Source organism: Gracilinanus agilis, chromosome 1, assembly GCF_016433145.1.
Source record: "Gracilinanus agilis isolate LMUSP501 chromosome 1, AgileGrace, whole genome shotgun sequence".
Lineage (NCBI taxonomy): Eukaryota > Metazoa > Chordata > Mammalia > Didelphimorphia > Didelphidae > Gracilinanus > Gracilinanus agilis.
Genome location: NC_058130.1, coordinates 674620739 through 674643244, shown reverse-complemented (window position 1 = coordinate 674643244; position 22506 = coordinate 674620739).

Below are 22506 nucleotides of genomic sequence, written 5' to 3'. Positions count from 1 at the left end.
GTTAGCTTTTTGGGGTCCTAAATCTTGCTGCTCTCAGGAACAGGCCCCAGAGCTGCCAATGACTCGATGGGTGCCCCAAACTTGCTCTATTTCTTTTTAGCTGGCTTCGGTGCTATAGGTGTTGTGTGTGGAGGGGGTGGGGTGGGGTGGTTGCTCAGCCCGCGATTTTGTGAGAGCTGTTTCACCCCTTTATAGCACGGAAATGCCTCGATTCCACGTACCTTCCACGCTGTGCCCTGTTGTGGGGTTCCTCTGTTCATCTGGACTTGTTTTTATGTCCCCTTGAGGAGTCTTGTGTGTTTCGGGTCAGGAGAGGTTAAGAGCTGCTTCTTACTCTGCCGCCATCTTAACCCGGAACCATAGCTGTCATTTTTAGCAAACTTGTTGTTTTGTTTTTAATTTTTCCTGAAGCCAAAGCTGAAGTTGTTTCTTTGTTGGTCCTAGTTCTGCCCTTTGGGGGCCTAACAGAACAAATCTAGTATCTCATTTTTAAAAGAGTTACCATTCAAATGTTGTCAAAATTATCTTGTTCCCTAAATTTCTTTTATACACCCCCAGTTATTTCCATCATTTTCAATAAACATTCACTAAATAAGCACTTACTTTGTGGGAGGCATTGAGCTAAACTCTGGGAATATAAATATAAGCAAAAAAGAAAGTCAGCTCTCGACCATAAAGAGATTATATTCTAATGCTGGAAAATAACACATAAAAGGAAACTGTGAGCTACCATGATGGGAGAATTTAGATTATATTCTGGTAAAAAAGACATGATGGCTGATTTGGAGGCATTCCTTAATTGAGATTTTTAAAAAAATACTAGTTAATTAATTAAGAATATTTTTCTATGGTTTCATGATTCATGTTCTTTCCCTCCCCTCTTCCCTCCTGCCTCCCTGAGCTGATGAGCAATTCCACTGGGTTCTACATGTGTCACTTAATTGAGGTTTTGAGAGGAACCATCCGATCAGAGTGAGGAGCCACAGAAATTGAGAGTACTAACAACATATGAATGAGGATTGCAATCCACAGGACATTATACCTTTATTAATAATCAATAACAAACATAATACCTCCTATGTAATCTAAATAAGGCAGAGCAGAGTAAAACTACTGTCTCCTTAATTTGCCCAGAAAGCTATGTCTCTCTTAAATAATACAAGACAATTATTTTAGATTGTGGGGCTCAACATTAGTGACTTATCTCAATCTTGCAGTTCACTAATAAAATGCTCAGATCCATTTTAGACAATCTTCCTTTCTAGAATAGCATAGTGGTAGTAACCCTGAAATTAGAATAAGAGGACTAAGGTTTGCACTTTGACTCTACTAACCCTATCCAAATCCACATTCGCAAAAATCCATGTCTATAAATGTGCTAAGGATGCTATCTATATCTTTATGCAAATCACTGATATGCATGTTAAAAAGCACAAGAACAATCACAGATCTTTGGATTGTGCCATTGGAGACCTCCTTCAACATTGGCCTTACATCATTAATGCATATTTGTGAACTTGTCCAAATTCTCAATCTTTTTAATTATACAATTCTCGGGTATATATTCCTTCAACTTTTCTACAGTGTCAAGAGAGATCTATTAAATGATTTGCTAAAACCTAGATGAATTCTTTCTACATCTTTCCATGATAGACCAATTAGTAACTCATTCAAAAAGGGAAATAAGATTAGTTTGGCATGAGCTGCCTGTTCTTGATGAAGATCTTCTGCTTCTTGGTGACTGCCACTTCCTTTCCTAGATGTTCCATGATCATCACTGTATTCTAGAATTTTGCCAGGAAATATTAGAAGTCAAATGAATGCTAACTCTCTTTAACTTTTTAAATATATGTAATAGCCATTTCTCCAGGTCATAAAGTAGAAAATGAACTATGTTTCCTAAATGTAGCTTGGTCAACCAACTAAACAATCAATAAGTATTTATTGAATGTTAACTCTGTGTCACTCACTGTACCAAATTTTGAAAATGCAAAGACATAGCAAAACTGGTCTAAAAAATCTGAGCATATGGAGGAGACATTCTGCATAAAATATCTATGTATCTATCTATCCATCTATCTATCTATGTGATAAATCCTCAATAAGAAAGAGCATTAACCTTGGATGCAGAACTGGCTTTGTAAGTTAATGACTCTATGACCTTGAGCAAGTTATTTTCCTGTTTTCAACATCATATTTTTCCCCTATAAAATAGGGCTTACCATACTTAACCTGCCTACTTTATATTATTATTGTGAGACTCAATTAAGAAAATGGATGAGCCTTTGCTCAGTCATGTAGTTCATAGAATTCAATTCTTTGTTAGCACACACACACAATGATGCTCTAAATATTTTGGTGTAATATGGAGCTTTTTGTCTTGTTTGCCTTTAGTGTACTCTCTGATCATATTCATTGTAGTGTTATTGCAGTGCCTTTAATTAAGAAAGCTTTTATTTACTGTAAATGCAAAAATAGTGGTGCTATTAGTATATTTGCACCCCCATATCTGCTGATTCAGTAATCTACTGATTCAGTTAACCACAGTTAACAGTGTATATCTCTTATATTTGAGGACTCTCTGTAGGTATTTGAACCTGTTGAGGTCATAAACTAGTGGTTTTAATACAACAAAATAGTATTTCAGCAGGGCAGCTGGATGGTACAGTGGTTAAAATATAGGGCCTAGGAAGACTTTTTTTTCTTGAGTTCAAATCTAACCTCAGACATGATCCTGTACAAGTCACTTAATTATTTGTCTCAGTCTCCTCACATACACAATGAGCTGGAAAAAGAAATAGCAAATCATTCCAGTATCTTTGCCTAGAAAACTCCAGATGAGGTCGTGAAGAGTCAAAAATGACTTAAATGATTGAACAACAACAAAATTCCATTACACTCATACACTTCAACTTATTTGCCTAGGTCCCCATCAAAAAGCATCTATTTTGTGTCTAATTCTTTGCTATTATAAGAATTGCTATTATATATATTGTGCTATATATGGCATATGATCTTAGCATATATTCATAATATTGGGATTTGGGGGAGAAAAGTTATGGACATTTCAGTCACTTTCATAGCATAATTTCAAATTGCTTTCAAGAATGACTAGAACATTTTACATCTCTACCAATTAGATATTAATGTGCCCACAATTTCCAAAACTCCATCTAATATTTTATGTTCTCATATTTTATCATCACTCACTTTGCTGAAAAAGTTGTTGAAACTCAGTTATTTTGGATTACATTTCTCTTATTATTAGTGACTTTGAGCAATGTTTCATATGGCTGTTAATAGTTTGCAATTCATCTAAGAACTATCCTTATCATTTGACAATTTATCTATTATAATTTTTGTTATTCTTGTTAATTCCTGTGGCCACCATAGGTATCGGATGTTTGTTGGACATATTTAATATTTAACATTAATATATTTAACACATTTATTAATATTTAACAATATTTATTTAATAATGTTTATTATAATAATAAATTTAATATTCTCCCAGTTTTAATATTCCCTTTTCATCTAGTTATTTTGATTTTAATTGTTTAAAATCCTTTTAATTTTACATAATTCTCTATTATAATTTTAACAGTAAATTATGTATTTTTTGATAATTTAAATTCCTTACTTGCTAAGGAATTTACCTCTTGTCATAGCTATGTAAGCTATCTTGTTCTCTCTCATTCTTTCTCTCTTTCTCTCTCTCCCCCACTTCCCATCCATGGTCTTTAATATTCAAGTCACATATACATTTTGAGTTTACAGTAGCATGAGATGTAAAGTATTGGTCTTAATCTACTTTCTGCTATTATGGATTCAAGTTTTACCAGTAATTCTTGTAAAATAAGGAGTTGTATTTCAGATATTTTGTATTTTCTGTTTCATTGAACACTGTGAAGTCAAATGGTTTTTATTTATTGAGGTCAAATGGTTCTTATTCTCCATTGACCAGTCTAACCTAAACTTCTATATTCTTTAATGAACACCAAATAATGTTCATGACTACAATTTTGTAATATACTTTTTGAGTTCTAGAAATTTAATTTCAATTTTTAAATGAAAACTAAAGTATTGCATATTACAATAGAATAAGGACCTGATTTGGAGTCAGTCTGACTACAAATCCTAATTGCTTATTCCCTTGGACTCAGTATCACTGTGTACAAAATGAGGAAGTTTGAATAAATGGTCACTAAAATTTCTTATAGAACTAAATCCTAATTTTCTTTTTTAAAAATGTAATTGCTTTACAGTCTACAATTATTTTTGACCAAAAAATTTCACTTTTCACTTTCATAGTGACATAATAGCAGACATGTAAGGTGATTTTTAAAATTTATCAATATACTTTATGTTATTCAAGTTTCACAGAAGTCTGAGTGGTAGAAGTTATTCTTATTTTAAAGATGATGAAACAAAGTCATTTAGGGGCTTTTGTTTGCTTTGTTTTATTTATTCAATACCATCAATATGTAGAAATAACAAAAATGAGACTAAAAATTCAATCTTCTTCAGTTTTCATCCAGTCTTCTGGAGCACATCTACACTCTAGAACTATTCTTCCAATTTCCATTCAAAGTTTTGCCTTTTCAGCCTCTGGAGGTATCCTTGAAGATTGAAAGATTTCCCCCCACTAATATTATAGATCACAAACCCCTACTGGTATGTGATATAATTAGTTTTGAAAAATGAACATGTACTAAGGTTGTATAGTAAAAACAGTTGTTACAAAATATTCCCTCTAAAGTCTGTCACATGTATTCTATCATATTTAATGTATCCTATCATATTTAATGAAGGAAAAGTGAGCTTATAGAACTCATGTGGCAAAAGGGGTAACTTGCAATTCCCAGAATCCTCTTTTTGGTGGTCCTTGTCTTTCCTTCCCATGATATTCACCAGATTCCTATTTTACACATTGTCTGTTAAGCTTCTTCTATCGTCATGAAAATAACATTCCCCAGTGTTTCTAGTTTTTTCTTGGCTCCTGATTCATACATTCCCATGAGCTGCTCCTGAGCCACTGGTAGGAGGCCAATAGTCTCTTGGAGGTTCACAGTTTTTTTCCAGCTACTGGAGCAGAGAAGACTCAGCCTGAGTTTGAGAGGAAGTCTAGACTGAGGCTGGCCCAAGCCCCAAAGCAATTCTTTTTCAGGGACTGACTTGGCTAGAAGGTTTCCACTCTAAGCTACCAGACATTCAAGTCTCTAGGTCCTGAACTGGTTTGCTATTTTACTGACAATCACCATGAATGTATAGCTGAGTTTCCTCAACAAATGAAGCCAATTCCTGTGTAATATCACTCCAGTTCAAGGAATGGATTTTACTGATATGTAAATTGATCAGTCTTTTTCCTTACTTAGGCTAAAGCTTATGACTGATTGATTCAATTGAGAATTATTCTCACCTGATTAAGGTATCAGGGAACAGTATCTTGTAACTTATTTAAGGTAACATTACTTTAAGCTAATCAATTGACTGACTCAATCTACCTAGACCTTTAGAGTTCTTTCTAAGCTGCTGGTTTATGCAGCCTCCTGAATCCTCTTAGAAAAATTTCTTTGGGCAGGCATTCTTTCAGCGCTCTTTGGGCATAGTTCCAAATTGTCATCCAGAATGGTTGGATCAGTTTACAACTCCACCAGCAATGCATTAATGTCCCAATTTTGTCACATCCCTTCCAACATTCATTACTTGCCTCTGCTGTTATTTTAGCCAATCCATCCGCTGGGTGTGAGGTGATACCTCAGAATTGTTTTGATTTGCATTTCTCTAATTATTAGAGATTTAGAACACTTTCTCATGTGCTTATTGATACTTTTGATTTCTTCATCTAAAAATTGCCTATTCATGTCCCTTTCCCATTTATCAATTGGAGAATGGCTTGATTTTTTGTACAATTGATTTAGCTCCTTGTATATTTGAGTAATTAGACCTTTGTCTGAGTTTTTTGTTATAAAGATTTTTTTCTCAGTTTGATGTTTCTCTTCTNCTATTCATGTCCCTTGCCCATTTATCAATTGGAGAATGGCTTGATTTTTTGTACAATTGATTTAGCTCCTTGTATATTTGAGTAATTAGACCTTTGTCTGAGTTTTTTGTTATAAAGATTTTTTTCTCAGTTTGATGTTTCTCTTCTGATTTTAGTTGCATGCCTGCCCTTTGATCCAGCCATACCATTTCTGGGTTTGTACCCCAAAGAGATCATAGGGAAAAAGACATGTACAAAAATATTTATTATTATTGCACTCTTTGTCATGGCAAAAAACTGGAAAACGAGGGTTTGCCCTTCAATTGGGGAATGGCTGAACAAATTGTGGTATATGCTAGTGATGGAATACTATTGTGCTAAAAGGAATAATAAATTAGAGGAATTCCATGTCAACTGGAATGACTTCCAGGAATTGATGCAGAGTGAAAGGAGCAGAACCAGGAGAACATTATACACAGAGACTGATACACTGTGATAAAATTGAATGTAATAGACTTCTGTACTAGCAGCAATGCAATTACCCAGGACAATTCTGAGGGATTTATGGAAAAGAATGCTACCCACATTCAGAGGAAGAACTACATGAGTGGAAACATAGAAGTAAAACAACTGCTTGAACATATGGGTTGATGCAGATATGATTGGGGATGCAGACTCTTAATGACCACCCTAGAACAATTATCAATAATATGGAAATAATACACAGGAAGAAACCAGTGGAAATGTGTGTTGGCTACCGGAGGGTGGGGGTGGGGTTGGAGGGTGAGAGAGCAAGAACATGAATCATGTAACCATAGAAAAAATTTTTTCTAAAAAAATTAATAAAAAATTTTATGAAAATTCTTTACATTTAGGAATTCTCACAGATGGACTTGTAATACACAAATACATTTGATATTATTGAGATTCAGAGAAAAATAGAATTATCAGGATCATAAGAAGCCTCAGAAATCACCTAATCCAAATCCCTTTCCTGACACTCAGTTCTGGCCTTTTATCCCTCTATGTTATGTTATTTATCTTTTACATTCTTCTTGTCCTAGGGAGACAAAATATAATGGATAAAATTAGAGAACCATCTAACTTCAGAGTTGGAGTGTACTTCAGCAGACATCAAGTGATGTCTGGGTTAGCAAAAATGAATCCTCACAATGATATGCCTCAATAATCAATCTGCCTTAACTTGGAGACCTTCAAGTAAGTGGAAACCCAGTGGCAGCCTTGAAATCAGGTTCCAATCTATCCTCAAACACTTATTAGTTATGTGATCCTGAGCAAGTAATTAACTCTTTCTGAATACCAGTTTTCGCATTTGTAATATGGAGATGATAATAGCACACCTCATAGGGCTATTTTGAGGACCAAATGTGATATAGTGGACCTTGGTACTTTTCATTAAATGGTTCTGGAAGGCAGGTCTAGTAACAAATAAATTTTTCCCACAAGGAATAGTATAAATTGAAATCATCCTTTCCAGACATCGAGAAAATCCAGATTTCATGAGGTATTATATGCATTAATGGAGTTGTAGTTTACTAAATAAACATGAATAACATGTGGACATAAATAAAAATAATAATTAGTTTAAATAAAATAACTTTAACTTTGCTTTACCTGAATTGAGAGGAATTCATGGCCCAAGGGGATTGTGGGGAGGAGGAATGTTATTGTCTGGAAGAGGAATCCCCTTACATAATATATATCTGAAGGAAACTGCCTTTCTGGAGCTTTTTCTCATTCTTTTCTCTGTTCCTTATTTCCAGTGAACCCTGCTTGAGATTCACCAGATGAAAGCTTCACAAGAAACCTGTCCAAAGTTGTTTGTTTTTGTCTGCATTTCAAAATTCCTCTAACACGGAAAATGGTCTGGTAATTTGACAAATTTACCATTCTGCTTTTTAAAACTTTATTGGGGTGATATTTTTCAACAAAGTTTTGCACTTCCACCCATTTTGCACACATTTCCTTGATTAATGAAGTGGGGTCATCCTCTTGTCTCCTACTCTCCTGGAGAAAACTATCCTGCTTCTAGCTGTGTTTGTGCTCCCTTTGAAATTCCTGTAGCATCTCAATGTTGAGGTCTTTTTTATGCTCCTGAACTAAAACATGGCCCTTTGTTTCAGCTGGAGTGGGCATAGGCTTCCCGAGATCACGATGCCAACTTGTTCTAGCAAGTTCATTGAGTACCAAGCAAACATTGAATACTGACAATTTTTCTCAACCAAATACATTGAATGCCTAATTCAATGAGTTCTGAAACCATCCAGTACCAAAGCTTGACTACTATATAGAAAGGATTGTGAAAAAAATTAAAATGCTATGTAAAAATTATTTACTATTACTAATATTACCAGTAGTCATTATTATTACTAATTATCATTAATCTCCCAAGGCCAACCATTTCACTTTTAGACAGATCTCAACACCTGGTAAACAACTATCATGGACTCCCCACAACCACCACCACAGCTTTCTATCTTCAAACCAACCAATGATGAAACATAATTGTCTTTTTTGTGTCAAGCACTCTACTCAATACTGGGATCCAAAGATTAAAAAAGAAACAGTCTTCCACTTCAAGGAACTTACTTATTAGTAAAGGAGAGCAATATATTAAGTTATATGCAAATACAGGATATCTAAAAAGTAAACACAAGATGAATTTTTTTTGGGGGAGAGGAAGGAGGTACAATTGTTGGAGTAACTGAGAAAAATTTCATCTGGGAGATGTAAACTGCAATGAGCTTTGAATGATTCTGAGAGACAGAATTGAGAATAAAGAATATTCCAGTTTTGAGAGAGAAGTTGTGCAAAGTCAAAAGGCCTGGAGATGGGATTTCCTGAATAAGAAAAAGCAATAGATAATTTTGCTGGTTCTTGAAGACAGGAAGGGCAGTAATGTGTCATAAGCCTAGAAATGTAGGCTGGAGCCATATTGTGAAGGCCTATAAAATTAGATGGAAGTGTCTTTATTTTGCTTGCTTTAAAATCAACTGAGGAATTTTAAGGATGAACAACTGATCCAAGATAGATGCATTAAATAATGGACATTTTAATATTATTATTCTAAGTGGACTCTGTGGGCAGCATCCCTAGGCCAAAGGAGTCACATGAACATATTTTAATAATCAAATGTATGGCTTATCTATTGCCAGGATGACTGAACTACAGTGGAATTTACCTCCTGAAGCTTTTATGGATGTAAAGGAAAAAAGGGTTCAAAAGAATAAAGCCTGTTAAACTAAATGGGCAATGGAAGGACACATACCATTTGTTAGGCACTAATTAAAGTCTTTCCATGGTATTTTAGGGTATTTTGGACCCTGAGAATTAAATCGTCTTAATGGACTTGTTCATTCAGACCTGGATCTCAGCCTGGATTCTGGACTTCCCCTAACAGCTAAATTACTCACTTGAAAACCAATTAAAAAAAAAAGAAAAAAAAACTTTCCATCTGATGCTTTGAGAATTTCTGTTCCCACATAAGTGAATTACTCTTCACCAGAAGAGGTTTAACACCTGGCACACCAGTGGCAGATTCTCAGTATTGTGAAGATGAATTAGAGTTGGCTGACAAAGGAGAAAATCTACACTTTCTCCACAACTTCCAAAAGGTCTGCAATTTCATCAGTATGGGTTCTCCCTCCACTGACACAGAATATAACTCTCCCATTCCTGGAAAAGAATCTATGGGAGTTATTGAACCCAAACAAATCAAAACAAAAGAATAAAATAAAAAGAATAAGGGAATCATGTAGTGACCGATTTTTCTATTTCAATTACTTTATTATTTTGTTACTATAAAATACATAGGTAAAATCTTTTCCTCCCTTACCCTGTCTCCCCAGTAGAGAAGGCATCGCTTTTGACAAAAAGATATATGTATATCTAAAACTATATCTTATTTATTTCTATTTATCAGTTCTTTCTCTGGAGGTAGATATACACCAGTCATTCTTCAAATAGTATTTCTGTTGCTGTATAAAATGTTCTCTTGTTTCTGCTAGTTTCACTCTTCATAATTTCATGTAGATTTTTCCATATTCTTTTTAAATTAACCTGGTCATTTCTCATGACACAGTAGTATTCCATCACAATAATATGCTATGATTTGTTTAGTCATTCTCAAATTGATGTGCATCACTTCAATTTCCAGCTCTTGAACACCACAAAGAGAGCTCCTATAAATATTTTTGAACATATAGGTTATTTTCCTTTTTTCCTAATCACATTGTTGATTGATTAAAGAATTATTTTATAGACAAAAATGAATATGTTACTTAGGTGTAAACAAATTAAAATAGGCTACATATTGCCTAACGGCAGTTCTTTAATCAATTAACAAGCTTTTGTTATATACTTCTATGTGTCAGGGACATGCTAGTCTCTGGAGAAGCAAAGACTAAGAATAAACAAAGAAATTTTTGGTTTAGTGGTGGCATCGAGAAATGCATATATAAGCATATATCTAGAATGAATATAAAATGCATAAATATAAATAAAAACAAGGCTGCTAGATGGGGGGTGGCACTAGGTCAGGAAAGGTTACCTCTGGAAGGTGGGACATGAGCTGCATCATAAAGCAAATGAGGGATGCTATGAGGTGGAGGCAAGGAATGTGAATTAAGGGGCAGCAAATACAGAGGCACAGAGACCAGAAATGGAGTGTCATGTGTGTGGAATAAAGAGGCCAGTGAATTGTTACCTATTTTAAAACTAAAAAAAATATTGGAGTCATGCTGTAAAGTGCTGAATCTTTTAAAAATGATCTAGGCTTCTCCTTATAAGAGAAATATACAAATCTACTAGTGGATCTGAATTTTAAACCGTTCCAAGGATTCCCACATCTTATACCTATGAGGGAATGATTTTAAAGATATAACTATATGAAATGTTCTATTTATCTGTATTATTATTATTATTATTATTATATTCAATTCAGTGTTCTCAATTGTTCAAATCCTTTTTAGATCCTGAATCTGCCATCCAAGTCATTAAACAAGTCTCCTATCTTCATATCATTTGCAAATTTGTTGTCTTTTTTTACCTATGTCTTCAGAATAGTAAAGTGAAAAGGAGAGATTTGTAAAGCATTTCATTAGAAGTCTTCTTTCATCAAACAATCAACAAACAAGCAATTATTAAGCATCTATGTGTCAGCCACTATGCTAGGCTCAAAGAGTATGAAGAAAAAAAATCCTATCTTCAAGAAACTTACCTTCTAGTGGGGAACATAAGAAGTAAATATAAGAATATATAGAATAAAGAGGAAGAGAATAAATAGAAATAGATACAAGGTCATTAAATACAAAATAGAGGAAGGATACTAGCAGTTGAGAGGATCAGGGAAGGTTTCATGTTGGTATTTGGTCATTAATGCATACCCTTTTCTTCCAATGTGACTTTTAAATAAGTTTTAATTCTTGCTAACTCTATTCTTGTCTAGAACACAGTTCATCTTATCTCAGAAAATAGCATGAAAGATTTTGTCAAATGTTTTACTAAAATCCAAACTCTATATAACATTTAAGTGATCCACCCATCTATTTACCCTGTCAAAAAAGGAAACAATATTAGCCTAGCATGATCTATTCACCATGAACCCATGTTAGATCTGTGTGATCACTGTTTTCTTTTAATGTTTCCCAAAGTAAAATAGAGAGCTCTGAATTTGGAGTCAGCAAGATATGGGCCGAACTCTTCTGATGTTTAGTATATGAGCAGCTATAGACTAGCTACTTGAACTAATAATATTTCTTTTAAGTTCTGAACTCATAGGTTTACTAAAAGGATCTAGTGAAATAATTACTTAAAACAGCACAACTTTAGAGCCCTATGTGAATGACAGTTGCAATTATTATTATCTTCCCAAATCTTGCCAGTCACTAAAATTATAGTTTTTAAGCTATAATTTTCAAACTTCAATCTTCCTTCTTACCTTACGACCCTTTTCTTCCCTCTTTCCCTCCCTCCCTCCTTTCCTTCCTTCATTTGTTCATTCCTTCTTTCATTCCTTCATTCCTTCCTTTGTTGCTTCATTCCTTTGTTCCTTCATTTCTTCCTTCCTTTGTTTCTTTGTTCCTTTGCTCCTTCCTTCCTTCATTCGTTCATTTGTTTGTTCATTTGTTCCTTTTTTCTTCCTTCCTTTCCTATCCATTTTTCCTTTCTCTCCCTGACTCCCTTTTGTCATGAGAGGTGGGTTCATAGTCCACTCTCTGTCACTATTTAGCAAGTTGCAGTAAGTTATTAATTTTATATCAGGAGCTGGCAAGGACCTTTAAGAACCTTAAAGTCTATGCTATAGTAAAAAAAAGTAGTGACTTTGGAGTAAGAAGATCTGGATTTAAATACTAGCTGTGACACTAACTGTGTAACATTGGACAAGTCTCTTGGGCAACTGCCCTGGGTTCAGTTCTTTGTGTATAAAATAAAGAAGATTGGATTAGGTGGCTTCTGAGATTCCTTTTTGATATATAATCCATATTATAAAAGGGAAAATGGAAATTTAGAGATGTGGCTTACCCCATGTCATCTGGGGAATAAATGATAGAAAAAGAATTTGAATCCAAGTCCTCTGACCTTAAATTCATCACTTTTCCAACTGTGCCACCTTTCTTTATCCACTGAGGAGATGAAGTAAATACTGGTGGGAAGGAGAGAGAGACTAATGGGATATCAGTTTGATTTATCTACTAATTAATACCAATTAGACTTTGAAGGGGCAAGTGAATTATGTGTTCATGCAAATATTGAAATGTGATGAAGCCCTGTAGTTTTTTTGGGGGGGAAAGGGAGGGTAATCCAGTTCTAGGCATACAATATTACAGTGCCATGAACACACTTGATATGAATTCATTGCAAGCCTGGGCAGTTTGCACCTGGACATAATTTGGAGGAAATACCAACTGAGAATAACAAGAGAGGGAATGGGAAGATATGACAGATAATTCTCAAACTGTGAGTCAAAGCTGATGTTTTCGGTAAACATTTTCCAACTGTGTGTCACAGCACCTCAGGGTGATGGGAAGATGTCCTTAGTAACCCATAATCAACACTGTGTGTGGTTGGTATTTTCTTTTATTTCTCTGTATTCCATTTTTAAGAGAAAAAGGGAAATTACAAGATAATCAGCTAAGGAAAGATATATTTCAAATCCAACAAACAAATTTCCTAAAAATATTTTTAGTTTATTATACATTCAATACTATTTCTTGCAATCTGCCTCAGGGTTCTGAATAGCATGGTCAGGAAGAACAAGTCAGGTTATCTCAAATAAGCTTTAGGGCCCTGAGAAGTCAGGCATCCCTTTATCTTGCCTGGAACCAGATCTCCACATCACTTCTTAGATTCTACCACTTCTCCCCTCTCTCTTTTCCAGCACCCTTCTATGCGTGGTTTACTTTCCCCCTTCCTTAGAATATTTTCTTCTAGAGATCAGGGACTCCCTTGCTTCCTTATATTTAAATCCTTAGCACTAAGCTCAGTATTTATCATAGTAAATTATCTATTTATGTCTATTTATCTTTTGGTCTATTTATTTCTCTAATTGCCAATCTTTCTATTTATCTATCAGTCAGCAGTTAGCTTGAGGTAGCTAGGTGGTACAAAGGAGATAGTAATGCCCTTGGTGAGGACCTCAGTTCAAACTGTGCCTCGGACATTTATTTAGCTATGACCCTGGGCAAGTCATTTCAACCCTCCATCTCCACTTTCTTCACCTGTAAATTGGGGATAAAATAACTATACTTACCTTCACAGGGTTGTTGTTAGGATTAAATAAGATATATGTAAATTGCTTTGTAAACCTTAAAGTTCTATATAAATGCTAGGACAGTTAGGAGCACTGGGCCTGGAGTCAAGAAGATTTTATTTCAAATTCAGCCTCAGATATCTACTAATTATGTGACTACTCTGGGAAAATCACTTAACCGTGTTTGCCTCAGCTTCCCCATCTGTAAAATGAGCTACAGAAGGAAACAGCAAACCACTCCAGTGTCTGCAAAGAAAACCCCAAATAGGATCACAAAAAGTCAGACATGATTAAACAATAACAAACAGCATTATAAATGCTATCTGCTAAGTATCTATGACATAATTTGGGGGGAAAGGGGTTTCAGTTTCTCTAACTGAGGGAAAAGTTTCTTTCCTTTCTTTCATTGCATCTTACTCATACTCCTTTAGAAAGGTTGTCTATGTCTGACACCTCTACTTTCTTCCTCTCTTCACAATCTTTTTCAGTTTCTTCCAACTTCATCACTCAACTGAAATTTCTCTCTCCAAAGTTATCATTGACCTCTTAATTGTCACATTCATGGTCCTTTTTCAGTCTTCATCCTTTGGAGCTTCTTAATAGCATTTGGCACTGTCAATCACCCTCTCCCAGATACCCTATCATCTCTGGGGTTTTGTGACATTATTCTTTCTTGTTTTTACTCCCTCTTCTTTGCTTTTCTCCTTTCCTCTGTCCCTTTCCCCCTCTCTTTCTATAATCTCGAGATGATCTTTCAGTTTATTGATTTGATTGTCATTTATATTACTCCCAGATCTCTACCTGTCTGTCTGTCTCTATATCTACATCCTTAATCTCTCTCCACATGACCACCTGCCAATTGGACATTTCCGTTGGGATTCCACATAGAAATATCAGATCCAACATCTCCAAAAAGTAACTCATCATCTCCCTTCCTAATCCACCACTCTAACTAAATCTTCTATTTTTACTGACAATAAAATCATCTCTAATATCTTAAGCTCAATGTAAGCTAGTTGAGGAAGTATATTAACTTTTATTCCTTATATTTCACTCAGCACCTTGCTAGGTCTTAATAAGGGTTTGCTTAATGTTTTTGTTTTCAGTGATTAGAATTGTCTGATAGTAGAATGAGAAACTTCAAAGGCTAGTGGGTTCATTATGACTGGATGTCTTCTGTTAGAAGCTAGATAATTTATTGAAAATGTAGAGGCCACATTTGTTTAGATGTGGATTTGAATTTGTGGATTTCTTAAGGGCCTTTCTAACACTGGGCTCATATGATTCTATGGATAAATCATTTTGTTTTCAGATTTAATATTATATAATGTTCTGATACTCTTCATTGGGCTAAACTTGATCTGATTGTTAAATGTGAATGAGACAAAGAAGAATGTTTAAGCTAAGGGAAAAGGGCATGCATTGATCAAAGGTACATGGGATATATAAGAAAGGCAAAGAAAAAGGGGATAGTATCCACCAAAGGTGGGTTATTGTATGCAGACCAAAGTGTTGGGGAAAGTAATTCTAGCAAAATAATCCACTAATAAGAATTTCTGCTAGAATGTACTAGCTATGCTGAGCAATAAGAACAATATCCATCTCAAGGAGTAAGAATGATTGACCTCCAGGGTCTTACTTTTAAATCTAGTTTTCACCCACTGAGGTGGGCTGGTCAGTAATCTATCATTAGAGTCATGTACATAATGGAAATTTATACCCACTTGAGCCAGAAATGACAGAGCTTCATGCCTTTGAATGAAAATCATGCCTTGTTTTTAATAGCAATCAGGGAGGTAAAACCACAGCAAAAATAACCTCACCCAGAGGTGAAGTAAGCAAACACCTACACAAATGATTTTTTTCTTTAAAGGAACACCTAGAAGCTCAGTCATCTTTCCTCACCTACTCTAAAATTCTTTTAAGGGATGACAAAACCTTTCATTCCACAATGAAAATTAAGTCTTTAAATAATAATACAGAATAGCAAGTGACTTACTGGGAAGCCCACTTGTTGGCACTTAGAAACTATAGTTTAAAGAATACAAATGTATAGGGTAAGCAAATGAAATCTCTACAGCATAAGGCAACAGCCAACATCTCAGGATATAAACGATGAGTGAAAGTGAATGTCTGAGGAAGCAGCCCATAGGAATGCTCTCTTTATGTATTTCATGTCAATCACTCAACATACATGTTTTAGAGGTAGTACAAGCTGTTATGAGAGGGGGGTTAAGGTCCTATTATCTATTAATTCAGTGAAGCACTGATGTTTAACCATGTTGTGAAAGACAGAGGTTTACCTCCTACAACTGCCTGATAAAGCTTCACTGAAGAGTAATGGAATTCTATGACAGATTTGATGCCCTAGTAACATTTCCCAGGGAATCAGTTGGCTTAGATGTAACCAGGAAGTTGGTCTTGACTTCCTGGGACCTTAACAATATTTATAGTTCTACCACAAGCTTCATCTTGATATAATTAGATCAGCTAGGCTAGGTTCCATGTTCTGACTATGATATTAAATGAACATGACTTTGTCCTCAGAAGGTTGGCTATTAACTTATAAGTAGAGTCTGTCAGAGGCTTGTAGATTAACTGGGTTTATTGGATTGATTGAAGGAAAGGTAAACTGGGAGGTAGGAGAGAGGGAAGTAGGTGAACCCAGTTAAGTTTTAACCTAATAATAAGTACAATAGATTATGGTAATGTCTAAATAGAAAGTTGGCCTAGGTGCTGAGTCCAGGGGACTTTGAGAGTCTCCCTTGGCTCAGAAGATGTTATTGATTCTAGATATTTTGATGAAATAATCTTGTTTGAAAATTAAGGCTCAGTGGCCTTATCACTATTAAGGTGATTGATATAGCTAGCAGTGTAGTCTAAACCCTGCCTGCCTGCCTATACCAATCTAACTTCCTCCTGGGGCCCAGACAGTAGACAACCTCCTACCTCCCAACCCAAAGAAGTGGTCCCTGAGGGATTTTGCTCCTTAATTTATACTCCTTTCCCAACTGCCAGATTGGCACATGCCCAGGGCTGCCTTGCCAGGTTCTGTGTTTTAAAGGGGCAAATTGCTCTTTTGCGCCTCCAAAAATGGCTGACCATTTTCTATACATTACAAAGCACTATTATTCCCATTATGCAGAAAAGCAAATGGAGGTCGAAAGAAACTAGATTTTTGCCAATTTTTTGCCAAACACCAGAAGTGGCATTTGAACCCATATCTCCTTAATATTGGTCCCCCAACTACAGAATGACTGCTTCCTTTGGAGTGAGGACAGATCATTCTCCAATTTATATTTATACTAAGTTGAAATATCAGATTCAAACTAAGTTACTAATATTACATCTTTCTCCAGTTTTAATTAAAGAAAAGAGATGATAGTCACCTGGGGAAGGAAATAGGGTTGGAGGAGGAAAAAGAGTAGGATGGAAACATCAAAAACAAGCTTTCACCACTTCTAAATTTTTCTTGGGATTTAATCCTAGTGTATAGGATTTCAAGCTTTCAGGTGTGTGATTAAGGGACAGAAACGACAGCAGGGATATTGTGTTCAGACTAACTGACTTACTAGACCCATCCTCATGAGAAATAGAGAGGGATGTGTAAAGGATCAGATATTTTCAGTAAGAAGGGAACCTGCTCAATCATAGGTAATAAGTTACAAACACAGGAATTGAAACCAGATCCTCTTTCTCCAACTACTAAGCTCTTCCCATCTGGTCTATCTGCTTTAGATGGTTGTTATAAGGATCAAAGAAAGTAATTAATGTGAAGATATTTTGTAATCATTAAACAACAAAAGGTAATTATTATAATAAGAAATCACCATAGTTATTCCATGAACTTCATATGTTTACACAAACAATTAAGGGCCCTAGCTGGTTCATTATACTCAAAAATCTCAAATCTATGATTTCATAAATGTAGATGTATTCTTCATTGATATGGATCCCAACCTTTTTTCCCTGCCCATTCTGTGTGTCTCATCCATATGCTCCCATAAATTCTCCATAGGGAGTCTGCCCAACATTCTGGGGAGCTTCCATATTTTCTTTTGACATAATTATGATAACAGAGGAGCACATGGGCTATCCAACTGCTTCCTTTCCTCCTGCTACATTACCAGACCACTTCTGTTTTTTTCCACACATTTCTTTGATGATGTCCTTTCTTCCAAATGTTTTTTTTGTTTTTTGTTTTTTGTTATACTTAGTTACTATGTTACAGTCTTCCTTGGCTACCATGTGCCTCTCCATTGCTCTCTGAGTGATATTCATTTAATTCTCCACAGATTGTGATGTTCCATGACTTGCAACCTGATATTAACATTAGTAGAATAGTACTGGTGTTAAAAAGTCGAGCCTTCTTTTCATTAAGATGTTTGGAATACTTAAAGGAACTCAGTCATGTTTCGAACTCAATCCAGTCCCTGTTCCTTCTCCTGTTTAATTATGAGTCCTTCTTGACATCCATTTGCAACATCTATCCAAGATTCAAATACACATATAAATATACACAGACGTATCGACAAACTCCACACATACAGACATACTGACTAACTCAAAAGGTTTTCTATTTGATTACGTATTATAGGCTGGACAAAAGTCATTTTCATCACTTTCTTTTATTTTTTCCTCTGTGTAAATGGTTAGTTTAAATCTAGGGATATACTGGAGCTAATTCAAACCTGCTCATGAGAAATTATTGTTAAATTTTCAGTGTGAGCTTTTAGAGCTTAGAAATAGGCAATGACACATACATATGATGATATCTAATTTGTTGGTTGTTTAGACTAAAGAAAGTCTTAAAACAATAATATAGATTTAAGTTAATAATAAAAATAATACTATAGATTAAATTTGACTACATGCCATTCATATATTGTTCTTGTTTTCCCAGACAGCTGGTTGTTACATTTCTATAATAGTCTTGGTTAATCCCTTTATTGTAAAAACAAATGTCTAAAAAGTTCTAGTTCAGTCTCTCTTCTTAAGGTTGTTCCTCAGTACCCAACTGTATGCTGGACTTTTCCCTCTGAATTTCCTATTTTCATCTCAAATGTATACTGTCTCAAATTAAATACATCATTTTCATCCTTAGACACATTATTCCTTAGATTTTGTGATTTTCTTGAGTCACGTAAGTCTGCTATCTCAGAATCATTCATGAATCTTCCATCTCCCTGTCCTCCAAATTCATTCAGTTGTTATAGTTTATTAGTTTCCTACTACAGCATTTCACAATCTATCCTTTTCTCTACATTCATGCCACTTACTGAAGCCATCATTATCTTTTATATAGACCAAAGTGATCGGCTTCTATTTGATCTCCCTAATTACTTCTAGTCTCTTGACTCTCCAATCCATCATCCATCCACATAGATATCAAAATAATCATCTTATTACACAAGCACGACCATATCACCATCCTGCTCAAACCCCTTCAGTAGTTCTTTATTGTACTAATGGCAGAAAGTGGGGAAGAACCACAAGCTCTTCAGCCTGGCATTTAAAAATCCCCACAATTTGGCATCAACATATCTTTCCAAACATTTCTTGCTATTCCCCTACAATAACTGTCTATTCCAGGCAAACTGGATTGTTACTTGTTATACTACTTATCTTATGGAATTGGCATTCCATCTTCTTACATTCTTAAAAGCTACACTTCATGTCTGCAATTCACTTCCTTCCCATCTCCTCACAGGATTCTTATCTTTCTTCAGGTCTCAGTAAGTGGTTTACTTTCTCTTTGAACACTTCCTTGCCATCCAAGGTCTATCTAATTTATCCTTCTTCAAATTACTTTTCATTATACATTTATGTTCTGACCCCAATACTGGCCAGTAGATTCATAGAACCACCACTTCATAAAATCATAGGAATTCTTTGGCTTTATCGTTTTGTATCAGTGATGTGTTAATAGAGTCACTTAATATTTTCTAAATTGAAGTGAGGACACATAGTTTCTCTCACACTTCCTCAATGACAGATGCCTTTCAGATAGAATCCATCATGGACAAAATAGTGAGGACAGCAAACTTTGTCTCTATTTCCATGATCCTTTTAACACTTTTCTTTCAACATTTTCTATACCATTGTCTCCTGATATCATTATTCAACCAAAACTTTTCTCCACAAATCTAATGAACTTTTCCTAATCCTTGTCCCTCTTGATCTCTTTGTAACTCTGTTAATCACTTTGTCCTCCTTGTTGTTCTCTCCTATCTAGGTGTTCATGACACATTTTTCTTGAGACTCCCATGCTCCTCAGTTTCTTGTCTGCTTTCTTTGCTAGATCTTCCTATAGAACATGCCTACTAAGTGTGGATTTCTCTAGAGCAGTGGTTCCCAAACTTTTTTGGCCTACCACCCCTTTTCCAGAAAAAATATTACTTAGCGCCCCCTGTCACAATCTGCATTCAGACTTCATCTGTACCTTCTAAAGCATCATGAATTCCTTGGAGTTGCCCTAGATCCTTGCATTGCTGATAATAGTCAAGTCATTCACAGTTGTACTTCATTGCTGTTACTGAGAACAATGTTCTCCTGGTTCTGCTCACTAAGAGTTCAATCTTAATATCCTGCTGGCTGTGTTGTAAAAGGCTATCTCTGTTTCTCACTAGTCTAGCCAGACTAGCCTCATGTGTAGGCTAATGTTTGCTACACACACACACACACACACACACACACACACACACACACACACACCCTCAGATAGAGGTTAAGATGGTGACAGAGTAAAAAGCAGCTGCTTAACCTCTCCTAACCCACTCATATAGGACTCTTCAAGAGGACATAAAAACAAATCCAGATGAACGAAGGGAACCCACAACAGGGCACAGTGTTAAAGGTATGTGGGATTGGGGCATTTCATTGCTATTAAGGGGTGAAATAGCTCTCGCTAAAAAGAGAGCTGAGCAACCTCCTCCCCCCCACACACCACCTAAGTGCCAAAGCCAGTGCACAAGAGTTAGAGCAAGTTTGGGGCATTCATTAAGTTCTTAGAAACTCACTAGGGCCTGCTCCTGTGAGCAGCAAGACTTAAGACCCCAAGAGGCTAAAGAACATGCAGACTTTGAACACAGATTGGCTAAAATGATAGCAGGGGAGAGTAATGAATGCTGGAGGGGATGTGGCAAAATTGGGACATTAATACATTGCTGGTGGAGTTGTGAACTGATCCAACCATTCTGGCTGGCAATTTGGAACTATGCCCAAAGAGCTCTAAAGGACTGCCTACCCTTCAATCCAGCTATATAGCATTGCTGGGTTTGTACCCCAAAGAGATCATAGATAAACAGAATTGTACAAAAATATTTATAGCCTTGCTATTTGTGGTGGCAAAAAACTGGAAAATGAGGGTATGTCCTTCAATTGGGGAATGGCTGAACAAATTGTGGTATATGCTGGTGATGGAATACGATTGTGCTCAAAGGAATAATAAACTGGCGGAATTCCATGTGAACTGGAAAGACCTCCAGGAATTGATGCAGAGCGAAAGGAGCAGAGCCAGAAAAACACTGTACACAGAGACTGATACACTGTGGTAAAATAGAATGTAATGGACTTCTGTATTAGCAGCAAAGCAATGACCCAGGACAATTCTGAGGGACTTATGGAAAAGAACGCTACCCACATTCAGAGGAAGAACTGCAGGAGTGGAAACACAGAAGAAAAATACCCGCCTGAACACATGGGTTGATGCAGACATGGTTGGGGTTGTAGACCCGAAACAACTACACCAATGCAACTATCAATAATATGTAAATAAGTCTTGATCAATGACACATGTTAAAACCAGTGGAAATGTGCATTGGATATGGGGTGGTCATGAAGGGGAAAGTAAAAACAAGACTCATGTAACTATGGAAAATTTTTCTAAAAAAATAAAATATTTAAAAAAAAATAAAAAAATTCAGACATACGTTTGACACTTGAAAAGTCCAAGCAGGTGCTACTCAGCAGGCCATCTCGGCATGCAAATCAGCTCTGACTTCTTTTATTCTGCTCATGCTGGCCGACTGTGAGGTGAGTCATCCAGGAAGCTCTTAAAATGTGATATAATGGTTAGCTTCCTCATGGAATCATTGAATTTCAGAACTTGAAGGATATTTGGAGGTCATATAATTCAGCTATTTATATCTTACAGACCTAATAGAATCGTATCACATAATCAAATAATATTATGATAGGGACTTGGGAACATACAATCCACAGGCACATAACTTGCACAAGAGGGTTGCATATTAATTCCCTTAAATGAAGACATAATAGAATGTTTATTATATTTGTAGGTGTCATAAACCTGAAAAGGATGGGTAATTTTTGGGACTATAGAAATGGAATCCAACAGGCGATTTGATCATACTTATCTAATATATAGCTGAATCAGAATCACCTTATAAGTACATCTGACACGTGTTGTTCATCCATTAGTTGTGTGGGCCTGGACAAATTAGTCTCCATGTCCCAGGCAAATCCCTGATAGTTTAGATTATAGAACATTTGTCAATTAATGTTGATAGAGAATGTTTCCTCACTGAAAGTTTCCTACATCAAATAAATCATAGATACCAATATGTTTTGTATTTGCTTGTCTCTGTGAATGTCAGAGTCAAAACTTGAACTCAAGTCATCCTGATTCTGAGCCTTTCTTTCTATCTACTCTACTGGGCTGTCTCTTAAATATAAAATATATACAGTTAGTCAGCCAGTTAATTAACATTTTTAAGTGCCTACTATGTAC